Source organism: Schistocerca serialis, chromosome 3 (genome assembly GCF_023864345.2).
Source record: "Schistocerca serialis cubense isolate TAMUIC-IGC-003099 chromosome 3, iqSchSeri2.2, whole genome shotgun sequence".
In the NCBI taxonomy this organism is placed as follows: Eukaryota; Metazoa; Arthropoda; class Insecta; order Orthoptera; family Acrididae; genus Schistocerca; species Schistocerca serialis.
The window spans coordinates 954622887-954646689 of record NC_064640.1 but is presented as its reverse complement, the minus strand read 5'-3'; the positions used below and the strand labels follow the sequence as shown (position 1 = coordinate 954646689).

At 45.6% G+C, this 23803-nt stretch overlaps 1 protein-coding gene across 4 annotated transcripts in view; it reads right to left on the bottom strand.

Annotated features, from left to right (window-relative positions):
• Nucleotides 1–23803, bottom strand: part of LOC126471402 (band 7 protein AGAP004871-like) — a 259932-nt gene that overhangs the window by 185695 nt on the left and 50434 nt on the right. The window lies entirely within an intron of this gene.

The following is a 23803-nucleotide window of genomic DNA, read 5'->3' as shown; positions in this document are numbered from 1 at the left end:
ACATGTGTAGATCACGTGTCTACGTATGCAGGACAGGTTTTCCCTCTTCCTTTAGAAACACGGAGCGGTTTCAAAAATGGCTCTGAGCACTATGGGACTTAACATCTATGGTCATCAGTCCCCTAGAACTTAGAACTACGTAAACCTAACTAACCTAAGGACAGCACACAACACCCAGTCATCGCGAGGCAGAGAAAATCCCTGACCCCGCCGGGAACCGAACCCGGGAACCCGTGCGTGGGAAGCGAGAACGCTACCGCACGACCACGGAGCGGTTTTAGTGCACGCTGGTGCACACTTAATATGTATCCAGATATTTTGGTCGATCCCTTGGTTATTTCGATCAGAGCAGAATGTATTTGTTTTTGGTAGTAATTTTTTGCAGGTTTTGTCGTTAATTACGTCAAAGGATAGAAAGAATGACGCAGATACAAGAACTGTATAATATTAAAAGAAACGACTATTTTGCTTCATTTTATGTACAACATAACTTTGTACCTGACATTACTGTATAAGTTAGAAATGTACGACATCTGACTGTGTTGTTTCAGGATGGTCGTAGAGGAGATTGTTCGTCGATGCTTTCCTCCGACCTGAGGATAAAGATGCGTACCTTTATCGCGTGAAGGCACATGAGCGCTTGCGTTCTGTAGTACTGAAATAGTGTTGTTACATACGATTATGAAAATCAATGGAAGGGAGCGGGCAAAAGCCAGAGCCAGCACATGCCTGCTCTCCTCTAAAAGCACCATAGGACGCAAGCGTAAGCTTCAGCCGATAGTGCGGCATTATTTCAACGATCATACTCTCACCTACATTTGTGTATTTCTGTACATTACAATGCAACTATAAATATACCCTCTACACTGCGTATAACTGTGAATTAAAAAGTTATCTCCGTAAAATGTAAAATAGTTCGTCTCATAACATAATTGTTTTCGCAATTGTAAATATATTTCTTCTTCAAAGTATCTGCAGCAGTGTAAACTAGCTAGAAAAAATGTTCTCCATGATGGCAAGCTAAGTTTTTATTATTATTATTATTATTTCTGCGATATTTCGGAATTAATATAGGATATGGTCCAAATTTAACGTCATATTATTGTACATGCCGAAAGAAATTTCCGACTGTTGAAGCAATGGGGCAATGAAATAACTAATGGCTATATACGAAAATTTGTGCCGGGCCGGGATTCGAACCCGGATTTCCCGCTTTACACGAGCGGTCGCCTTAACCGCTTCAGCTATTCGAGCACGTCTCCCTTCTGACCAAATCTCGATGTGGCGCACACTACGGAGTAGTGTCCGCTGTCCATTAATCCTTTTGACTCGCAGCCATACTGCATTCCCGCGAAAGGTCGGACATTATGGCAAAAGAGAAAGGAAAGAAGTCGTGTTGAATAGAGACATCTTCAAGTGACGTTGTGTTTTGGCTTTCTGTAGCGAACTGCAGTTCCAGATATTTTATTACTTCGCTTCTGGAGCAAACAAATCTGTTGTTGCTCGCAATAACAGTGGACTATGCTTCGAGAACTGAAAGCTGTACTTACTACGTGAAAATAAAATGGACAAAGATACAGAAGATATTCTGTGGAAAATCGGCAACCGCTTACTCGAAGATATACATCTTTAGATAAATGAAAACTAAGACGGAAATTAGCCGATCGTAGTGACAATATTCTGTTGCTGGTTTTGGAGCTAAGAATAAAACGAGGTAAGAGTAAAACCGAAACGGACTCTAGTTTACCGATGCGAAGCTGTGGACGACAACGAGAACGGTCCGCCCCGATGCGCCAGCAGCTCTACGGCTACTGAGTGTGGGCGGCACATTCCGGTCACTTAATCCGTCGGCGCAGCTGCCACAAGCACTACTGGCGGACGCACGTCCTACGCCTTGCTTTGCCAATTCCTTTCTCTGTCGCGCTCTGTGTATGTCGGCGGAGTAAACAATTAACAGATAGGATTCAGCCACAAGTCTGACTCACTGTGTGTATCGAGAGAGAAAAAACATATTTTAGGGTGAATAACTATGAAGAGGCACAGACACGGTGCTTTGTGTGTCAAGGGAGGAATAACCATCAGTTATGAGTGAACTGTCGAGAGTCCATCCAGTTTTCGCTATAATGGGACAAGTCCTTAAACTGATACAAGACCTTCAAACGAATTACACGTAATTATTTACAAAGACTGAAACTAATGTATCAGAGGAAAATTCAAGCACAAAAACTAATAAATCATACGACTTAATCACTCGCAAAGCACTTCATGCCATTTTTCTTTTCTGTTTATTTTTTTTTTGCTGCCGATGTAGGTATTTGCTACAATTGCCTTGTACACAAAAACTCACAAACTCTGTTGTATTCCCTCCATATTATTCTTATTTGCAATCGTTTTTCTTATGAAATTTTCACCGTATATTCTCACATCGTCTTATAGACATTTTCGAACAGTTTTTTGTATTACGTTCTTCTTATCGTTTGCCTGAAACTCCCGCCTTCTCTTTAATAGATGCTTTATTACCTTTGGGATTTTCCCTGTATTTGGTCTCCTTGATGCTTTCAGCGTCTTTTCTTTTTTACCTGATTGTCTTTGTTAAATATCACCATTTTTAAAACAAGTCTTAACATTCCTTCAATATTTGTTACACTGTTTTAATTTTCTATACGCCTTAATTTTACCCCTGCTCTGTTTCTCTGTAATAAAACACGTTCTCTCATTGTCACGGTATTTGGTATCCGATTTTTCGCCGCACTTATGATAATTTTACAATATCCCATTTTACATACTTTACGTAACCTTTCGTCTCCACTAACCTATGTACAGACCCTAAAGTTCTGCAATTTTTTCTCCAAAATAAAATGTAGTAGAAGCAATTGGGTTTCTAAGATCCGTGTTAATATTTATTTAACAAAACGTCTATAGTAAGGCGTAGCAGTAGCTGCGCGTGTCCCGCGGCCTGACGCCATTATACGAAATGCCTCAGACCACTTCAGCCAATGAATTTTATCCCGGCCAGTAATCTCAGGAACTTCCACGTGGCAGTAAGGTCTCCCACAGCTCTACCCATGGTATATCAGCATGCCAGGGCCCGAAGAGTTTCGCTAGACATGCAACAGCACTGAACCTCGGCAGTGCAGTCTCAGTCCGAGTCAGAGTGCTTCTGGGTCAAGTCTGGAATCGACACAACCAGTCTACATGCCGACCACGAGCCTCAACCCCTAAATGACGTTCCAGTTTGATAGTTGATTTACATCGAGATCTGTCCTTAAACGTGTTTCTTTTAATGCAGAAAACGAGTGAAGCTATTGTTGTCGTCTTTAGTGCAGAGACTGGTTTGACGCAACTCTCTCTACATAACAATAGCAACCTTCATACGTATTGTGATCTTACTCTATGCAAGCTTTAGCCACCCTATTCTAATTCATTCTCCACCTCCTCTCCCCTCACCCAGCGCGTGCACACACACACACACACACACACACACACACACACACACACACACACACACACACACACACACTTACGTCCATTATCATATTAGTTACGTATTGATGTCTCATGCTGAAGGTTATGTGGGTACCTATACACGGAGAAACATTCGTCACACACAGAGGAATAAAAAAAATGTTTCAAATGGCTCTGAGCACTATGGGACTTAACATCTATGGTCATCAGTCCCCTAAAACTTAGAACTACTTAAACCTAACTAACCTAAGGACATCACACAACACCCAGTCATCACGAGGCAGAGAAAATCCCTGACCCCGCCGGGAATCGAACCCGGGAACCCGGGCGTGGGAAGCGAGAACGCTACCGCACGACCACGAGCTGCGGACACAGAGAATAAAGTGTGTTATAGGGACGTGGGTAAGGAAACGCTGCATTTCCATATCAGAGCTCATTTTGTAACTCTCTTCATAACCACACCAAGGGAAACAAGTTGTCTGAATTACGGTTAACAAACAGAATGTAAAACGTTCTACTGAATACTTCAAACAACGTCGGGAGAAAAAAAATAGTGGCAAGGGAGAATTCTCGAAGCGAGTCACACGAGGTACAGTTTTGGATCCACTCCTATTCCCTGTTATGTGCTGTCGACAATCCTCACGAAATTGTACGATCACGTCATCAACAAAGATTTCTGTCACTGTTTAGGCCGGCAGTGCCAGTGACTTTTTGGTAGGGCCTCATGTACTTCCACTCAGACCCGAGAGAGAAATTAAACATTCTTTCTTGGAGAATACTCAACCCCTTCTGCTAGACCTTGTGTCTTTACGAATGTGACTAAACATGTAATGTACTTTATGCACGATGGAGACCCTCCTCATTTCGATATTAATGCTCGTAGGTTTCTAGATAACAGATTCGGTGACGGATGGATACGTAGAGGTGGATCATTTCCTTCGCCTCCACACTCTCCGGGCCTATACCCACTAGACTTTTGTTTGTAGTGGCATTTGAAAACTCTTGTGTACAGAACTCCAGAGAAGATGTGGAGAGCCTTCGTGCCCGTATTGTGGAAGATTGTGAAACAATACGCAGTTCTCCAAGGATACATCAGCGCACCAGGGATTCGATGCGACGGCGGGTTGATGCATATATCATTGCCAACGAAGGGCATTTTGAGCATTTTATTTACAAAAGTGTTTCATACTATGCTGATAAGTTCTTTTCCTTGTGTTACCCATGATTACTGTGTTGAAGATTTGTAGAAAGTGAACTCTAACATGGAAACAAAGTGTTTCTGGGCCCTTATCCATACAACATATATCCTTCATTTATGCGTGAGGAATGTTTCCTGAAAGTTTGGCCATACGTTTTTGTTACACCCTGTATAGGCAGCCACATAACCTTCAGCATTCTTCTGTAGTAGTATATTTCAATAGTTTCTATTCACTCCTGACGAATACTTTAAGAAAACACTTCCTAACACTTAAATTTTCAGGGTAATAGTTATTGAACTATATGAAATAAAATCGTCATAATTTCTGAACGGTTTGCGTCAGGACGTTCAAACGGCACGGTTGGCCACGGGGCATTATGGGAATTAGTATGCGCATGCATGGTTTGGTCTAGCGACGAAGCCCACTTTTATTTGGATGGGTTCGTCAATAAGCAAAATTGGCGCATTTGGGGGAGTGAGAATCCCCATTTCGCGATGTAAAAGTCTCTTCACCCTCAACGGGTGACTGTGTCGTGCGCAATGCCCAGTCACGGAATAATCAGTGCGATGTTCCTTCATGGCACAGTGACTACCAAACGGTACGCGAAGATTTTGGAAGATAATTTCATCGCCATTATCCAAAGAGATCCCGATTTAGACAAGATGTGATTCATGCAGGACGGAGCTCAACCTCATCGAAGCAGGAGTGTGTTTGATGTTCTAGAGGAGCACTTTGGGAAACTGGCATGCACCTCCAGTGGCCGCCATATTCTCTGGTTCTGAGCACATGCGACTCCTTTTTGTGGGGCTATATGAAATATAAGGTGTACGCAATAACCCCAAAACCATTGCTGAGCTGAAAACAGCCATTCAGGAGGTCGTCACCAGCATCGATGTCCCGACACTTCAGTGCGTCATGCAGAATTTCACTATTCGTCTGCGCCAAATCATCGCCCTGTAGTGACGTTCACATGTTGAATAAAGTGTGTGCGCCCGCCGATGTGGCCATGCGGTTCTAGGCGTTATAGTCTGGAACCGCGCGGCCGCTACGGTCGCAGGTTCGAATCCTGCCTCGGGCACGGATGTGTGTGATGTCCTTAGGTTAATTAGGTTTAAGTAGTTCTAAGTTCTAGGGGACTGATGACCTAAGATGTTGAGTCCCATAGTGCTCAGAGGCATTTTGAAAGTGTGTGCACGCCGTAGTTTGTAACCAATTTACGTTTTTTTCATATAGTTCAATAATTGTCACCCTCTCTGTTACATGTAAATATATTTTTGAGAACAGCTGTTCTTGCTATTGTCAGACTGTCAGCAGATCCTCTGTTTCTGGCGTTGGTAGTCATTTTCTGTTCAATATCAAAATTTGTCCCGTACTTTTACTGTCTGACTTTTTCATCCAATTTCCTAATCATCATCTGATATAATGACACTAAACTCCATCACCCCTGTTTTACTCTTTTGATATTCATCTTATAACATGTTTTCAATTTACATCCCTTTCAACTAATCTCCCAGTCTTTTGGCGTCTCTGATAAAATAAGAATGTCATCCGCAAACATAAAAGTTTCCATGTTGCTTGAGTCTTTCCAAACATTTTTGTTGATGAAATGGTTCCCAGGCGAGCCATCGGATGTCATAGTGAAATTCCCACGATAGTTTAGCGGCCCTGCCTACTCGAGGCCGCTACGCGTCATGGCGGGCGAGAGAAATGGTGCGGGAGACGCTGATGTAGCCCGGGGCGCACAGTGAAACAGTGAGAGCATTAAAAAGCGTTTATCATGTCACCGCAGTCGGTTGCAGAATGTGCAGATGCGCCCGTGACGTCCGTTGCCCTCAGTCATGGGCGGCTGCTACCACGGCGCCGTGCGGTCCGCAAGCAGACGAAGAAGTGAGCACGGCTCGTTCAGGGCCGCCGGAGTTTGCCGGATAAGCACTCGTGCGCTTATTCGAGGTCCCCACGCCGTACGTGGGTGCGATAGCCGACACTAAGTGTCCTGATGCAGAGGAGCAATGGTCCCCGTGACCCACCAGGGGTAGACCAGCACGGTGGCCGGTGATGTATAGGTGGCTAGCAGGTTGCGAGGGCGCGCCTCCCCCAGACAGATTGTAAACAGCTTGCATTCCGTCGGCCAAAGTCCCTCAGAGGACGGGGGCTGGCCGCACACCAGCTGCTCGCACTGGTGAAGTTTCCTAGTCCCGCAGCTGCCTCGGGCTGGACCTCGACAAGTTGATCAGCAGGCAGGCAGCCAGCAAACCTTCGTCACCAAAGTGTTAGTAGCGGTTTCTCTGAAACTCAACAGACCTCATTCTCTCCGGTTTAAGATGCAGACAGGGTGGCAGCATGACTGAATACCCTGAGCCTCTAGGATAGATATTTATACGCTTATTGCTACATTTCTGACGCAGTCTGAGGGAGCAGGGGGAGGGGGGGGGGGGACGAATGGGTTTGTTACGCACTACCCGTCCCGTCAACTTTCCCTGGCTCGCTCCCGAGTTCCGCAGCAAGCACTGGTTGCTAGGCTCGGTTAAGGCGTATCTGCAATGCGTGAGTTTTCGGCAGCACGCGAGTGCTCTGAGTTACAAGATGTTACTTCACTCTCGATCACAATGTGTTACAGCGTTAGCTGTTCTATGCGCTTCGCCCGTGGATGTTGTCGCAAACCCGTCCGGCCGGAGTTTTTGATGTCTGCAGTACTGCTCAGTGGCCTCCTCGATTAGCACACTGGGCCGTGTTGGCCTATATTGACTGTCAGCGGCCGGAATAAACTTTAAAAAAAATTTACAATTCGCTCACCGAACTTTTCTGGGGCGCAGCAAAATTTCATTGGTGCAATAGACAGACATCTTCAGGTGCGACGAACACACTGCTGAGCTGTCACTGAAGCCTCCCTTCTATACTACTCTGGAGCTCTTTTTACACGAGCAACTTTCTCGTCAAAATCGACAACTTGAAGTGCGTGCGCTTTTTGTATCTTTGTGTACCTTTGTGTGGGGCAAATAAAAGTCGCCCGGAGAATAGTGTTCCAGGATACAAAGAAACACAGCAGAGGAAAGGAACATGGTCCAGTGCGTGCAAGATGGCTACCAATTCTGCAGTAAAAACTCTACAGCCATCTGGCAAGGAACAAAGTTCCGTGTGTCTCGCATAGGTGTAAGCATAATCGGTGTGACCAGCAACCATGGAGCCATCAGTATAAATCACTTCTGAACCCTGTAATGAACTGAGGAGACAGTAGAATGGGTGGCGAAGGGCCTCCGGAGAGATAGAATCCTCTGAATTGATGGAGAGATCAAGACAGAGCTGTGGCCGAGAGACGCAGCACAGAGGGGTACGTGCGTGAGCACAGAAAAGAGGCGGTAAAGAGAAGTGTTGGAGCTCAGAAAAGAGCGACTGAATGCGGGCAGCCATAGTGAGCCCACATTGTGGTTGCTAACGAGGGAGGTTGATCTCCATCTCTGGATAAAGGAGACCATAAGTAGGGTGCTTTGTGGTGCAGCGAATGTGGAGCACGTAAAATATCAGCTGCTGTCGGCACAAAACTCGCAGCGGTGGAATCCGTGCCTCTGCAATAAGGCTAATCACAGGGCTAGTATGGAAGCCATCAGTCGCAAGTCGTACCCCACAATGGTGGATGGGGTCTAGTATCTGCAATGTCTAAGGTGATGTAGGACCATAGATAGGACTCCCGTAGTCTAAATGAGACTGAAAAAGCACTTTATATAATCGCAGGAGAATAGAGTGGTCTGCACCCCTGGTGGTACTGCACAGACATCTAAGAACATTGAAATGTAACCAGCACATCCCGCTGGCGAAGATGTGAGAGCCATGTCAACCAGGCATCAAAGACCAGACTCAAGAAGTGATGCGTGTCCACCACCTCGAGGGCTTGGTCATTGAGGATCAGGTCCGGATGGGGATGGACTGTGCAGCGACGGCAGAAATGCATGACACACGACTTGGCCACCGAAAACTGAAAGCCATGGGAGAGAACCCAAGATTGCGCTCAGTAGATTTTCCCCTGTAGATGGCGTTCTGCAGTACCCACAATGGAGGAAGTGATGCAGATACAAAAATCTGTCAGCATATAAAGAGGGGGACACTGTCAGCCCAGTCCATTAATGGCTACAAGAAAGAGAGAGACGCTCAGCAAGGAATCCTGTGGAACCCCATTTTCTTGCTGTTGGGAAGAGATGTAGGAGGACCCAACTTGGACCCAGACAGAGCGACAAGAAAGAAAGTTACAGATAAAAACGGGCAGAGCACCCCGAAGGCCCCATTTGTGAAGGGTGCTGAGAATGTGGTGGCGCCAGGTGGCGTTGTAGGATTTATGCAAATAAAAGAAGACTGCAATGAGGTGTTGCCGATGGGCAAAAGCCGACTGGGTAGCAGACTCCAGGTGGACTAAGTAATCCACCGTAGAGTGGCCACAGCGAAAACCACCTTGAGTCGATGACAAAACGTCGCGGGATTCAAGGATCCAAAATAGCCGCCGAGACACCAGGTGTTCCAGGAGCTTGCAGAGGGTGTTGGTAAGGCTAATTGAACGGTAGCTATCCAACTGAAGAGGCGGCTTCAACACCAGAATAACAATGTTTTCCTGCCACTGGGTAGTAAATACCCCCTCATTCCACAGACAGTTGAAAATGGTCAGTATACAATGGTGGCCAGCCACCAATAAGTGTTGGAGCATTTAGTTATGTATCTGATCCGGTCCAGGAGCCGTGTCGGGACAAAGGGCGAGGGCACTGCCGAATTCCCACTCCCTAAATGGGGCATTATAAGGCTCCAAGCAGCGAGAAACGAAACACAAAAGCAGTTATTCCGAGTGCTCTTTCAGGAGGAGGAACATGGGTGGATACTGAGTCGATGCAGAGGCTTGGGCAAAGTGTTGGGCGAAATGCTCTGTGACAAAGTCCGGATGGGTAAGGATAACACAATGCACAGAAATTCCTGCAATGCCGGTGGGAGGACGAAAGCCAAAAATTAGCCTGAGTTTCGCCCAGATTTGTGAAGAGGGGGTGTGCGGTCCTATGGCAGCCACAAATCGTCCCCAGCAAATCCGTTTCTGAAATTTGATTAGGTAATGGGCCTGGGCGCGGAATCGTATAAAGACCAGAAGGAGAGCAGTGGAAGCGTGCCGCTTAAAGTGTTGAAGAGCAAAGCGGCGGTCTTTTATGGCCACAGCAATTTCCGGAGTCCACCAAGGGACCATCTTCCAACAGGGGAACTTGAGGAAGAAGGGATGGCTGAAACAGCTGCAGAAAGAATGGCGGCAGTCAAAGTCTGTGTAGACTCATCAATACTACTTTGTGGTAGTACATGGGGGATGGTAGCAGAGGAGAAGGCATCCCTATCAGCTTTAGAGAAAGCCCACCTGGGAGGGTGATGGAGCGAGATATACTGAAGGAAGGTCAAAACAATCGGGTAATGATTGCTGTTACATAAGCCATCTAGACACCTCACTGAATGGAGGGAAGAAGGCCGTGGCTGCAGATGGAGAGGTTAATGGCAGAGAAAGTGCCGTGTGCCACACTGAAGTGTGTGGGAGCGCCAGTGTTTAGGATACAGAAGTCAAGCCCTACCAGAACAGCTTCAACTGTCCTGCCCAGGGCAGTAGTCGTGTGACTACCCCAAAGAGGGTTAAGGGCATTAAAGTCTCCTCGAAGCAGAGAAGCGAGAAGGGAGAAGGGAGTTGTTGAAGAATAGAGGTTAGTGCAAGGGATGTGGGCAGCCTGTCAAGTGGGAGGTAGAGATTAAAGATTGTGATTGGAGTGGCCAGATGGACCCTGACAGCAATTGCTTCCAGCGTGGTATGGAGGGGAACCCATTTACTAACAATGTCCTTGCGGACCAAGGTGCAAACACCACCAGAAGCCCACAAGGGGCCAATTCGGTTTCGACAGAAAGCGTGGAACCCACGAAGGGTGTTGAGTAAGAATTGACAAAATGGGTCTCCTGGAGAGCAATGCAGGCAGCAGAGTAGGGGGAAAGAAGGGCCTGCAACTCTGGGAGGTGATGCAAATAGCCATTACAATTCCATTGGAGGATTCTCATGCTGGAGTCCAAATGGGAAGCAAACGGACCAGAGCCAGTCACACCGCCGAGTCGCCATCTGTCGCCAATAAGGACAGGGTAATGTCCACATAGGTGGGGTCAGACTGTTGGTTCATTGGCTGGAGGAGGGGAAGGCGGCACCTCAGGGGTACCAGACGGGCCTTGTTCTTGTGTTTCTGCTTCTTCTCTTGTGAAGGATTAGAAGAGCAGACTGCAGCGAGAGGGGGGGGGGGGGCACGGAATTATACCTGAAAATCTTGGCATCCACCAGCCGCGCATCGGGTGACCGATGTGGAGCTGCAGGTCGCCTTTCAGGGGAGTGTCGGGAAGAGGAGCCCCTGGAGGGAGCTCCAGTAGCAGTGGCTGCCGAAGAAGGCGAGTGCTTCTCCAGTGGGGGAGGGGGAACAGCACCCAAAGGGGTGGGTATGGGTACTGATGGGGAGGGAGAGGGGGAGTGGGAGGGGGAGGGGAGTTGGAGACTGAGGGTGAGGCGGAAGGTGTGGGGCGGATGGGGCAGGGCTGGGAAGAGGAGGGGGTAAGGGGGGGATGAACATAACTGAAGCAAAAGTAGAAGTTATAGGCATGGGATAGAGCCAGTCATACTTTCGACATGCCTCAGTGTAGGTAAGTCGATCCAAGGCCTTGTACTCTTGACTCTGTCATTCTTTCATGCACACCAGGCATGCTGGTGAATCTGGAGGATGCTGCGCATTACAATTCACACACACTGGTAGGGGGCGCCCACAGTCACTGCAGAGGGGATCATTGATGCACTGGAAAGACATGTGTCCAAACCGTAAGCATTTACAGGGTGTTTCAAAAATGACCGGTATATTTGAAACGGCAATAAAAACTAAACGAGCAGCGATAGAAATACACAGTTTGTTGCAATATGCTTGGGACAACAGTACATTTTCAGGCAGACAAACTTTCGAAATTACAGTAGTTACAATTTTCAACAACAGATGGCGCTGTGGTCTGGGAAACTCTATAGTACAATATTTTCCACATATCCACCATGCGTAGCAATAATATGGCGTAGTCTCTGAATGAAATTACCCGAAACCTTTGACAATATGTCTGGCGGAATGGCTTCACAAGCAGATGAGATGTACTGCTTCAGCTGTTCAATTGTTTCTGGATTCTGGCGGTACACCTGGTCTTTCAAGTGTCCCCACAGAAAGAAGTCACAGGGGTTCATGTCTGGCGAATAGGGAGGCCAATCCACGCCGCCTCCTGTATGTTTCGGATAGCCCAAAGCAATCACACGATCATCGAAATATTCATTCAGGAAATTAAAGACGTCGGCCGTGCGATGTGGCCGGGCACCATCTTGCATAAACCACGAGGTGTTCGCAGTGTCGTCTAAGGCAGTTTGTACCGCCACAAATTCACGAAGAATGTCCAGATATCGTGATGCAGTAATCGTTTCGGATCTGAAAAATGGGCCAATGATTCCTTTGGAAGAAATGGCGGCCCAGACCAGTACTTTTTGAGGATGCAGGGACGATGGGACTGCAACATGGGGCTTTTCGGTTCCCCATATGCGCCAGTTCTGTTTATTCACGAAGCCGTCCAGGTAAAAATAAGCTTCGTCAGTAAACCAAATGCTGCCCACATGCATATCGCCGTCATCAATCCTGTGCACTATATCGTTAGCGAATGTCTCTCGTGCAGCAATGGTAGCGGCGCTGAGGGGTTGCCGCGTTTGAATTTTGTATGGATAGAGGGGTAAATTCTGGCGCATGAGACGATACGTGGACGTTGGCGTCATTTGGACCGCAGCTGCAACACGGCGAACGGAAACCCGAGGCCGCTGTTGGATCACCTGCTGCACTAGCTGCGCGTTGCCTTCTGTGGTTGCCGTACGCGGTCGCCCAACCTTTCCAGCACGTTCATCCGTCACGTTCCCAGTCCGTTGAAATTTTTCAAACAGATCCTTTATTGTATTGCTTTTCGGTCCTTTGGTTACATTAAACCTCCGTTGAAAACTTCGTCTTGTTGCAACAACACTGTGTTCTAGGCGGTGGAATTCCAACACCAGAAAAATACTCTGTTCTAAGGAATAAACCATGTTGTCTACAGCACACTTGCACGCTGTGAACAGCACACGCTTACACCAGAAAGACGACATACAGAATGGCGCACCCACAGACTGCGTTGTCTTCTATATCTTTCACATCTCTTGCAGCGCCATCTGTTGTTGAAAATTGTAACTACTGTAATTTCGAAAGTTTGTCTGCCTGAAAATGTACTGTTGTCCCAAGCATATTGCAACAAACGGTGTATTTCTATCGCTGCTCGTTTAGTTTTTATTGCCGTTTCAAATATACCGGTCATTTTTGAAACGCCCTGTAAATCATCTCATTGGTGGTGGAATATAATGTTTTACATCACACCGATACACCATCACCTTTACCTTCTCTGGGAGGGTGTGCCCCTCGAAGGGCAGGATAAAGGCGCTTGTATCAGTGCGACTGTTTTTAGGGTCTCGCCGTACACGGCGGATAAATCGGACTCCTCGCCGCTTGAGGTTTGCACGAAGCTCCTCGTCAGTTTGGAGAAGAAGATCCTGGTGGAAAATTATGCCCTGTACCGAGTTCAAAGATTGGTGGGATGCAACAGAGACTGAGATGTCACTGAGATGGTCACAAGCACGCATGGCTTCAGATTGGGCAGCAGAAGATGTCTTTATGAGCACAGAACCCGACTGCATTTTACTCATGGATCCACTTCGCCATACTTAACTTCAATCGTCTCCACAAAAAACAAAGGCTTGGTCGTGGCAAGACTTTCGCCATCGGTCCTGGTACAAACCAGGTACCGAGGGAAAGGTTTCAACCCAAGGTGGCGAGCTTGACCCTCTTCCCAGGTGGTGGCCAGGGAGGGGAAGGTGGTGGTAAGTTCCTATGGGACCAAACTGCTAAGGTCATCGGTCCCTAGGCTTACACACTACTTAAAGAAACTTAAACTAACTTACGCTAAGGACAACAAACACACCCATGCCCGAGGGAGGACTCGAACCTCCGACAGGGGGAGGGGAAGGCTGAAGGATCAGAAGAAGGAGTGTCATGTCTTCTATCACTCCTAGAGACGACCACAGAATGGCCAGGATTTTGAAGCTTTCGTCGCTTCATGTGCAAGACGTCCGCCCTAGTACCACCCACTCTGACCAGGGCTTGCCCCTTGGGCGCCACCCGCCACAGCAAGGGCTGTCTGGCACGGCGGCCATTGCCGTGACTTCTGATTCCCCAAAGTGATGAGCATCGACTACTTGGCATAAGACACGAGACGTTAACAGATCAGGTACTAGCAGTGTGATCCCTGTGTTGCCAGGGGGCTCAGCCAAGTGGGTACATAACAGCCCCACCACACGGACTGGCTACCGTGCTGGTGACCTAGCAGCAAGGGAGCCAGGGTGCAAGGGGAAAAGGGATGGGAGGGGGAGAGGAGCCTGCACCATGGAAACTAGGTTGGGAGTTCATCCCCAAATTGCTCACACTGAACGGAAAACGTTGGAAATGGAGGTCAAACCCCAAGGGGACCAAAAACGCCAAAAAGGAGATAGAAACAGTAAACTAAACAACAGCACATTCCGAAACAAAGTCGATAGGCTAGCTAGGTCCATATGAAAAGGTCCACCAAGAAGGAAAGGAGAGGGCAGGGAGAAAGGGGGAAGGACAGGGAAGGAGAGGAACGGGGACGGTAATGCAGTCTGTAAAACGGAAGGAGACTGCAATAGCTCGGGGCCTCGTGTGTGCCACACATGTACCCACAAAAGGTACTGTGAGGCCCCCTGGGAGGGGGGGGGGGGCCTCGCTCATGGTGTAACTAAATACGTAAGGCGGCCAGGATGATGCAAAATTGCTTACTGGTGATATCAGTTACTACCTTAACGTTAATCATTGTCATTTACTATTCATTTATGAGAGCAGCGTGTGTCAGGACAGGTGACAGCAAGATCCGTGGTGTGGAAAGCTACGAGGAGCGTTCAATAAGTAATGCAACACGTTTTTCCTCGGTTAATTTTGGTTGCAAAAATGCGTTTGTTGTGGAATATCATATTCTCGCTTCAGCTCCTATAGTTTCATGAAGCTCTGATTCGTGGAGGCGCTGTACGTAGCCTTCAAAAGGGCGAAAGTAACGGAGTGTTTTTCAGGGAGAGGGCTGTTCCTTTTGGCGGTAAACCAGAGCATCGCAGATATTCGTAGGCGCTTGCGTAATTTCTTCCGAGACCTGGCAGTGAACAATGCCACGGTGAGTCGTTGGGCGAGACGTTTGTCGTCATCGCACTAGGTCCCGCAAACCTGCATGGTCTCTCCCGTGCTGGCTGACCACACACAGCTGTGAATCCTGCAATGTTAGAATGTGCGGACACACTAATTCGAGGTGATCGACGGATCAAAATCAAACACCTCTCTGCTCAACTGGACGTCTCTGTTGGTAGTGCTGACACACTAGTCCACCAGTTGAACAGCTACGAAGCACCACCTGCACGGAATTGCTTGCTCGTCACGAGGCTGATCGTGACAATTACTTAGTCGAACATCCTCACAGGCGATGAAATGTGTGTTCTATATTGCGACATAATTGTTGTGAAGGAGTGCGACAATAGTTTAAGTTAAATGTTTTTTTAAGAAAAATGTTACGTTACCGGTTTCAACGAACTAAGTCGTCATTTTCAAATGTAAAAGATCAGCCGAAGAAGATATAATATATGGTCACAATTCCCATTATATATTCTCTAACTGATGTTTTACACTTGAAAATGACGACGTAGTTCGTTGAAACAGGTAATGCAACCCCTTTTTTTTAAAAAAAAGAAAAATTTTATGTACCGTAACTAAGGCTTCACCATTTAGTTTCAAATAAACATTTAAAATATATGTTCATCAGTTCGACCGGGAAACAAAACGGCAGTCCACGGAGTGGCGCCACATCATCTCTTCTCCGAAGAAAAAGTTTAAAGCAGCACTCTCAGACAGTGAAGTCATGTCGACGGGTTTCTGGGAATCTGACGGGGTTATTATGTTTGGTGTCGTCCTTTATGATGAACGATCATCTCTGAAGTGTATTGAGCTACCCTCAGGAAATTGAAGAACCGACTTCAGCGTGTTCGTCGTCATGAAAATGCAAATGAAGTTGTACTGCGCCAAGACAACGCAAGACATCACACACATCTGAGCAGCCGAGAGCAGCTCACAAAACTTCATTGGACCGTTCTTCCTCATCCACCCTACAGCCTGGATCTTGCACCTTCCGACTTCAATCTGTTTGGCCCAACGGCAGATGTACTCCACGTGAAGAAGTACGTGGATGATGGGGAGGTTATTGATGCAGCAAGACGTTGGCTCCGACTTCGAACAATGGAGTGGTACCATGCGGGCATACAAGCCCTTCCAGTAAGATGGCATAAGGACGTCGCATTGAACGGAGATTATGTTGAAAAATAGGGTTTTGTGGCCAAAAGAGTGGGGAATGATATGGTGTATTGGAATCCTGAATAATACCAACCTGCTTTCAGAAAAAATGTGCTACTTTCTATATGGAACGCCCCTCATGACCTACAGCCTACAATATCCGTGCATCTCCGATGTTGGTTCCAGAAATACAACGCAGGATACATTAACCATATCATCCTACCATACGAGCTCTCAAAGATGTTCGTCATCAATCTGGCCAGCACTATGGGCATCACCCCTTCAGTAACCACGACAAGACGTAGGAACGGCGTGAAAGATTATCTCCCAAAATGACTGATGACGTATCAGAGAACGTCCGTATATGGTAACCTTACCGGAAAAGATATTCGTCAGTGATCGATATGGAGCGCCGTAGATTGTGTATGACTGGTATCACCCTGTCATGTTGCCTTTCACTCCTGCCGGAAGTCGTGTCAGTGAAGCGGTGTGTTTGTGCCAGTCGGTTGTTTGTAATCAGTGCAATAAGATGGATCAACTTGGAGACGTGACAGAATGGCCGAAAGGAGCTATCGCGTTTGGACGTGCCTATAACCACACCATGAATGACGTTGCCCGATCTGTTCATTATCAACGAAGCCTGTGGTGGTCCTACATGTCTACAAGGAATGCTGCACCACTCGCAGCCACGTAACACACCGTAACGACAGTGGTTATAAAAGGATCCGAACTACCAGGGGCCGTAAACAACTGTCACGCCCTTTACAATCACAACTGGTTTCATATCCGACAGGAATTGCTGCTGTTACTGTATGCAGGTCCATCTCAACTACTTACCGAGCAAAAATTACGGAAGGAGCTGCATGCAATGAACATCTGGTCTCGGGTACTTCGCGAAAGGCCATTGCCCACAGCGGCAAACGAAGCTGTACGTCTTCAATGGGCCCAACAATACGGAAACTGGACAGTAGATGACTAGAGGCGGGTAGTGTCGTCCGACGAATTGCAATATTGACTCTTTTTCAAATCATGTAATGCGTTGAGTGCACAGACAACCTAACGAAGCGTTCAACCCTCAACGTGTGGAGGATGTAGGTTCAGGCAGGAAGTGGTTCTACCATGTTTTGGGACCGTTTTTGGTACAATGGCCCGCATCCACTCATTCAATTAGGTGACCATGAGTATGAATCAGGATGTTTATTTGAACATACACAGTGACCTAGTGTTGTCCTCTCTTCTGCGTCTTCGTGATGAGTATGCAGTGTAAACTCGCATCTTCCAAGATGGCAAGAGCGATTTTCAAAGGTTCCATGCCTGCGTTACTGGTTTGATCGTATCATACCTGGACTAGCCCGCTAAATACCCGATATTAACTCTAAATCTCAGAGGTTGTTTGGAACAGCATATGAAACATACCAGTCAACATCTCTGTGATTTGTTATCTCTGCGGAATCTTATCATTCGGCTGGACTCTTTCACGTTGAATTGAGGCTATGATCAAGGGTACGGGAAGTGGTGCGGTATGTCTCCTGGGATGACTATTTTTTTGTCCGCTGTGATTATTTGACCTGTTTTTTATGATCGCATAATGCGTACAGCACATAAAGATTCATTCAAACGGGGATATTGCTTTAAGGCGCTCATTTTTCTTTCCCATTAGTGTACAGTATTGTAACACATTATAAAGTTCAAAGCGTATCATCGCAGGTCACGCCTGCACACAAAGTAATGAATTGCAACAGTGCTAAGAACAGCGCTGACTCTGGCAGCAAACACACTCCAGACGGACAAAGGCAGCGCCAAAGGGTATTCCCCTATCACCGCACAGACCGGGCTTCTCGCGGGCGGGGATTTACAGAATTCAGTCGTGCACACCGCTTGCAGTGGGGATTCCTGCAACTCACTGTAAACTGGCGTCGCAGACTGGGGAAGGAGGTATGTTTACCTCACGCTTGCACGTACGAAACGGTAGCACCAATAATATTATGCTGATGCCTACAGTAATAGCTTTTGACTGAAGCGACTGCATGCATCAGAAAAACGAATTAGTAATTTTACGAACTTTATACAGGTTTCGAATCGCACTGCCAGCAAAAGGGGCCATAAAACGAAATTCACGGACAGCAGTGACCGACTCCATTCTACTGAAAGTGACGCATTTGAAGGCACGGTTTGTGGGGAAATACTAATGTTAATTCGATTACTATAACAAAATCACAAAACTGCTCTCGATAGTGTCATGAGCGGTGGCTTTTTGCAGCGTGCAGCGTAGGCCTTACTCAATGTTAGCAGAAAATGGATTTCACATCTGTGGCACTCGATATCAGAGAATAAGCAGGCAAATAGATAAGGAAATGGCCTGCTAATATACAACGCCAGCACTTGTAAAAGAACCGACTGCAATACGGCAGCTCAGAAGACGCTGGGTGCTCAAAGAGAACAAAGTTGAGTAGGTAACGCCCGAGAATAATTATTTTAAGCACAGAGTAGTTGCACTCCTGCTTGGTATGACATGTGCGAGAAGTTCCGTAGCAGGTCGGTGGGGCGCGATCAATGGCTGACTTCCTGTAGTCATGCCGCTTGCTGCGTGCAGGTGACGTCAGCTCCGCAATTTCAACACCATTTACAGCCCGCGTCCTAGCACTACGTAGTAGATTTCTGTCTGAGCTGCAGCTTAACGTGCAGATATGCACACGCATTTTGTTACAGAAGTTATACACCTTTCATGGGCAAAGAAGGATTCGCGTCGTCTTATGGGAATAGAAATGTTTCAGGCGACGACAGACAATTTCTACCTAGAATGGCAATGAAGGATAGAATTATGAAGTACTCACACGTTAAATTAGCTTCGGAAGTATTCTGGAAACAAAACATTACGCCTAGTGTAAATAAGATATATTCGACCACTCCCAAATACATATTTTGACACAGAGATTTTGGTGTTGACGCTTATATGAATACTCATTATTCTAGTACTCTGAACGTTCGGCATTTTTTATACTGGCTATATCATTACTTTAGAAAAGCAACGAAAACTAAAAATGAAGTAGACACTTCTTCAAGCAAAGCACAAACATAAGAAAATTTTTAGTGAGCAAAAAGTACTCTGGAAGGAGAAGAAGTTAGATTTAAACGTACACTCGAAGTCGACGTCATTAGTGATAGTATACACGTTATACTAATCAAGAATGGGAGGATGAACCGGCTGTGGGAGTGAACCATCGCACTAATCAGTCGAGGTTATTTTGGCAAGCCACGAAAAATTTAGATCTGAGTTCCTTTCGAGAACATTTTTTAAAAGGTCTTAATACATACAGCGCTACTGATTGCATACGGACTTTATTAAGATAGAAAAATTTTGTAACTAATCGTTCTTCATTTCATGAAGAGTGCATGTGCGCTGCTTCACGTAAAATGCAAAATTAACAGAAATTAATGGGGAATCCGAGTATACAATACAATACAATATGCTACATTCAACGGAATAAAATGTACAACATATTTATTAAAACGAAACAAAGTAAAGAACACACAGTGTATCTGGAACGTAACCTACGAAGACAGCAAGAGGGAATTTCAAGTAGACATTGGAGTGAAGTCCAATCAGGTATATAATCACCCCGAGCAACAGTACAAATCTTACAACCATGTAACATCATATTAAAATGAATGTGAACCACATCAATTACTATCGGCAACCACTACGTTTGAAGATTACTTTGAAAATGAGGGAATATTAAGACAGACAGACAAGCAACGACCGAGGGCACTCCACCTGTCTTCAAACTGAATAATGACCGAAGATCTGGCTATCCATTACATACTTCGGACATTTTGCTGTAACTTGTCATTGCACGTATGTATGGATATTATTGTACAGAAGAATATCTGCTCCGTTTTCCATGCAACATCGCACGCATTAGCGTTGAAGTTCGGCTTGAACGAGCACCAAGTGACAATCATATTTACACGCGTTTCTAGGGTCCGTTCTAGAATTTGAAGGCTTTTTACATCACGCTCTCGAATTTGTATACATTGTTATAATTTATACAACAATTACCGGTATTCTTTTCACATTCATTGACAATGGAACTGCGTCTGCTGCGTTACAGAAGAATGAAATAATATAGACGAGAAAAGTGTCACTGGTTTTATCCAAATACAGGAAATACACATCATTTAAGTTTCTCTGTTTCTCTATCTTCAACTCTTCGTTATGAACCGAATTTTTAATTATTTTAGGATTTCAATAAAATCTTTTGTGTATTCTCGCACTGAGCACCATTTCTTTCGGTGCTGATATAAACTTGGCTGTAATGTCCACAATTTCTTGATATTCCACATTTTCAGTCAATACTTCATTCATCTTATCTGAATGGTAATGTGTGCTGCAAACATAGAATATTTGTAACAGGATTACTACCCTTCTCGTTAAGCGTTCTTGTCTCGATTATTCAGAGGAAACGATATCGTTTACAACCAGTCTGCATCTAGGCCATTAGAGAAGGTCTGCACAGATAGTGCGGATATAAGTACCGACACAAAATCTTCGTAAGCTACTCCAGTCAGGGGGTGGCATAAGCAAAATTTGGATTCAAAGTTAATCAATGCATCCACACTGATCTCCGGAAACCAATGATAAAAGAATACGGCACATTCCACTGCTCATAATTTCATAAAATAGCAGTATTTCCTAAATCTTGTGTGGTTATTGTGTCGGTTAAGACATTGATTTCAGTGGAATGGTTAGCGTTACAAGACCTAATCCAAATAATGGTAGTCACACAATACCGTAATTACAAGTTTCGGAACCTCACGACAGCTGAGAGTAAATCCTCCAACCTTCAGAGCCGCAAATTATGGAAACCATCACTTCAGTTGCGGCACTTTACGAGCAACATCTCTGTAGATTTAGATGCATTTCATAGGAATAAGGTGCACTACACGAATACTTGACGACATAAGACTAGCACGACCGTGTATCATAAAAACTGATATCTTTCTTAATGGCAGCGACTGCAGCGGCTAGTGTAATCAGTTCCTGGTTGCAACAATCATTACTACCTTAAACAGCGAAACGTTTAATGCTTCTTTTGTCAATTTATCGGCCGTGACAAATTATTGGAAGGAGCGTAAATTGGGAACGAACCGCCAGGATAGACACGCGCATTAGCACGTCGCTTCCGGGATTCGAGAAGGCGCGCCGGCCTAGGACCCATTCCGCTCGGCGAGTTAACGACGAGGGCTGGTGTGCCGGTCAGCCTCTTTGTGGTTTTTAGGTGGTTTCCCAAATCCAACTAGTTGAATATCGGACTGGTACAATCTATGATGGAAGTATCCTTCGGATGTTAGACCATGTCTCAGGTGCGATTCCTCTGGCGAACCTATGAATTAACTTATGAACGACATCGTATGTTTCACATGTGAAAGTTATACTGAGGTGGTTGACATACATGAATTGGTATCGTAGAATTCCGGATAGCAATCGAAGTGAAGAGTTGCGCTTTTCAAATCGTGCTAAACCAGGGTAAGGTAACCATTTTCAAAACGCATAACTAAAAACCTGCTCGAAGTCGACTAAACACTTAATTGTCTCTAGGGCCCATGTCAGACGGCGGTAATTCATCCGCTCCAATGTATCACACCCAGCTAGCGAGAGCAACTCAACGAATCTTTCATCGATTTCAAGAGATGATATTTGCCTGTCTACAAGACGGTAAGGATTGTCCTGATAGCTCGAACGAATGACGGAAAGAAGAATAGGGTTTTAAATCGTTCTATGACGTTGTCGTTAGAGACAAGGTGCAATCTCAAATTGGGCGGGTTAGAGCTTCTTTTCAAACAAAGTTCGCAGCACTTGCCTTAAGCGAATTACGAAAACAGTGGAAAGCCTAAATCGAGACGGGCGGACAGGGATTTGAAACGCAGTCCTGAATGCGAGTCCATTGTCATCACTGCGACAATTAGATGAGCAGACATCACGTTTCTGGGAATAACTTTACACTGTAAACTCTCGTGGAAGAAAAACATTCACAATCTCCCAGGGAAGTTGAATTTATCTATTTTAACTCGAGCTAACACTTTCTTCAAATGACCTGCAAGGCACACAGCATTTCCTTGAATTTCGTTCAGTTGTGACTACCTGCGGTGTCTTGAGCTGCGGATAACAATCTTTTTTCAAGTCTAACAAGGAGAAGTGGGAGCAGAAACTGCGATTCGAACTCTGTAAATACCGAGTCGTCGTGACAAAGGTGTGTGTGTGTGTGTGTGTGTGTGTGTGTGTGTGTGTGTGTGTGTGTGTGTGTCTATTGTTGACGGAGGCCTTAATGACTGAAAGCTATAATCGTGAGAGTCCTTTTGTTGTGCCTATCTGCGACTCAGCATCTCTGCTATATGGTGAGTAGCAACTTTCCTTCTCTAATATTGTTACATTACATCCTAGATTTTACATGTTGTTACTAGTTACGTATCAGTTAAATAATATTGGTGTTAACAGTTCATAACATATACTTTTAGTGTAATGCCGGAAGCATATTTCCTCAACTGTAACTGCAACACTCCTTTTGCTCTACCGTACGATACATACGAAATTAGTGAAGACATTCCGTACTACTCAGACTAATTGTATAGAAGTCTCTCTGTGCTCAAGCCGTGTCCCATTTGGGTAGAAACACAGTCATTTTCTGACGGCGGAGTGGCTCAAGTTCTACCCAAATGTGACACGGTTTAAACATTTTTTGCATGGATGTCGCCGAAAAAGTTGGATGCAATACTCAAGTAACTGGTTCTCAATGAATAACAATGGAGTTTTGGTAAGTATCTACATATCGCACCCAACCAGTTAGAGAAACAGTAATCAAGCCAGACTTCATTCCACTACTTGCACAATAGTAATTACCATTGTGAAACGCCAGAAAACAAAGACATTTCAGAGTAGAAGGACTAAGATGTGAATATGCACAAATTCCCGAGAATATAGGTCTGTAATACCGCAGAGTTGATTCACGCGACGAGAATTCTCCTTTCTCTGGCAGGTTAACTGTGTACAAATATAAGACTGACTGTTCTAACGACAGTGTAAGATTTGATGGGAGCATAACAGTAAAGTCAAATGTAAGTCAAATGGTTCAAATGGCTCTGAGAACTATGGAACTTAACATCTGAGGTCATGAGTCCCACAGAACTTAGAAATACTTAAACCTAACTAACCTAAGAACATCACACACACCCATGCCCAAGGCAGTATTCAAACCTGCGACCGTAGCGGTCGCGCGGTTTCGGACTGAAGCGCCTAGAACCACTCGGCCACAGCGACCGGCCAAATGTAGGTCACAATGAATTCGACACTATTTTTCATACATTAATTAATAATCAAAGTGGTGCTTTATTCCTGCCTTACATTAATGCTTTACTATTTTATAACTATGTCCAACCTCATATGTCATTTCGGCTACTCGTAGGGCAAGCAGAAAAGTGTTTAATTTATTCTGACGGCCATAGCCGTAACAAACTTTCATTTCCAGACAAAGTCAAACGGCGTTTTTATGGAAAAACAGAAGCAAAGTGGAGCCATCTCGCTAACTAGGTTACAGAGCTGTGTGTTTTGCAAGTGTGTCCTTCTTCGTGGACATGGTAGTGGGCGCACGGCCAAGCTAAAAATGTTGG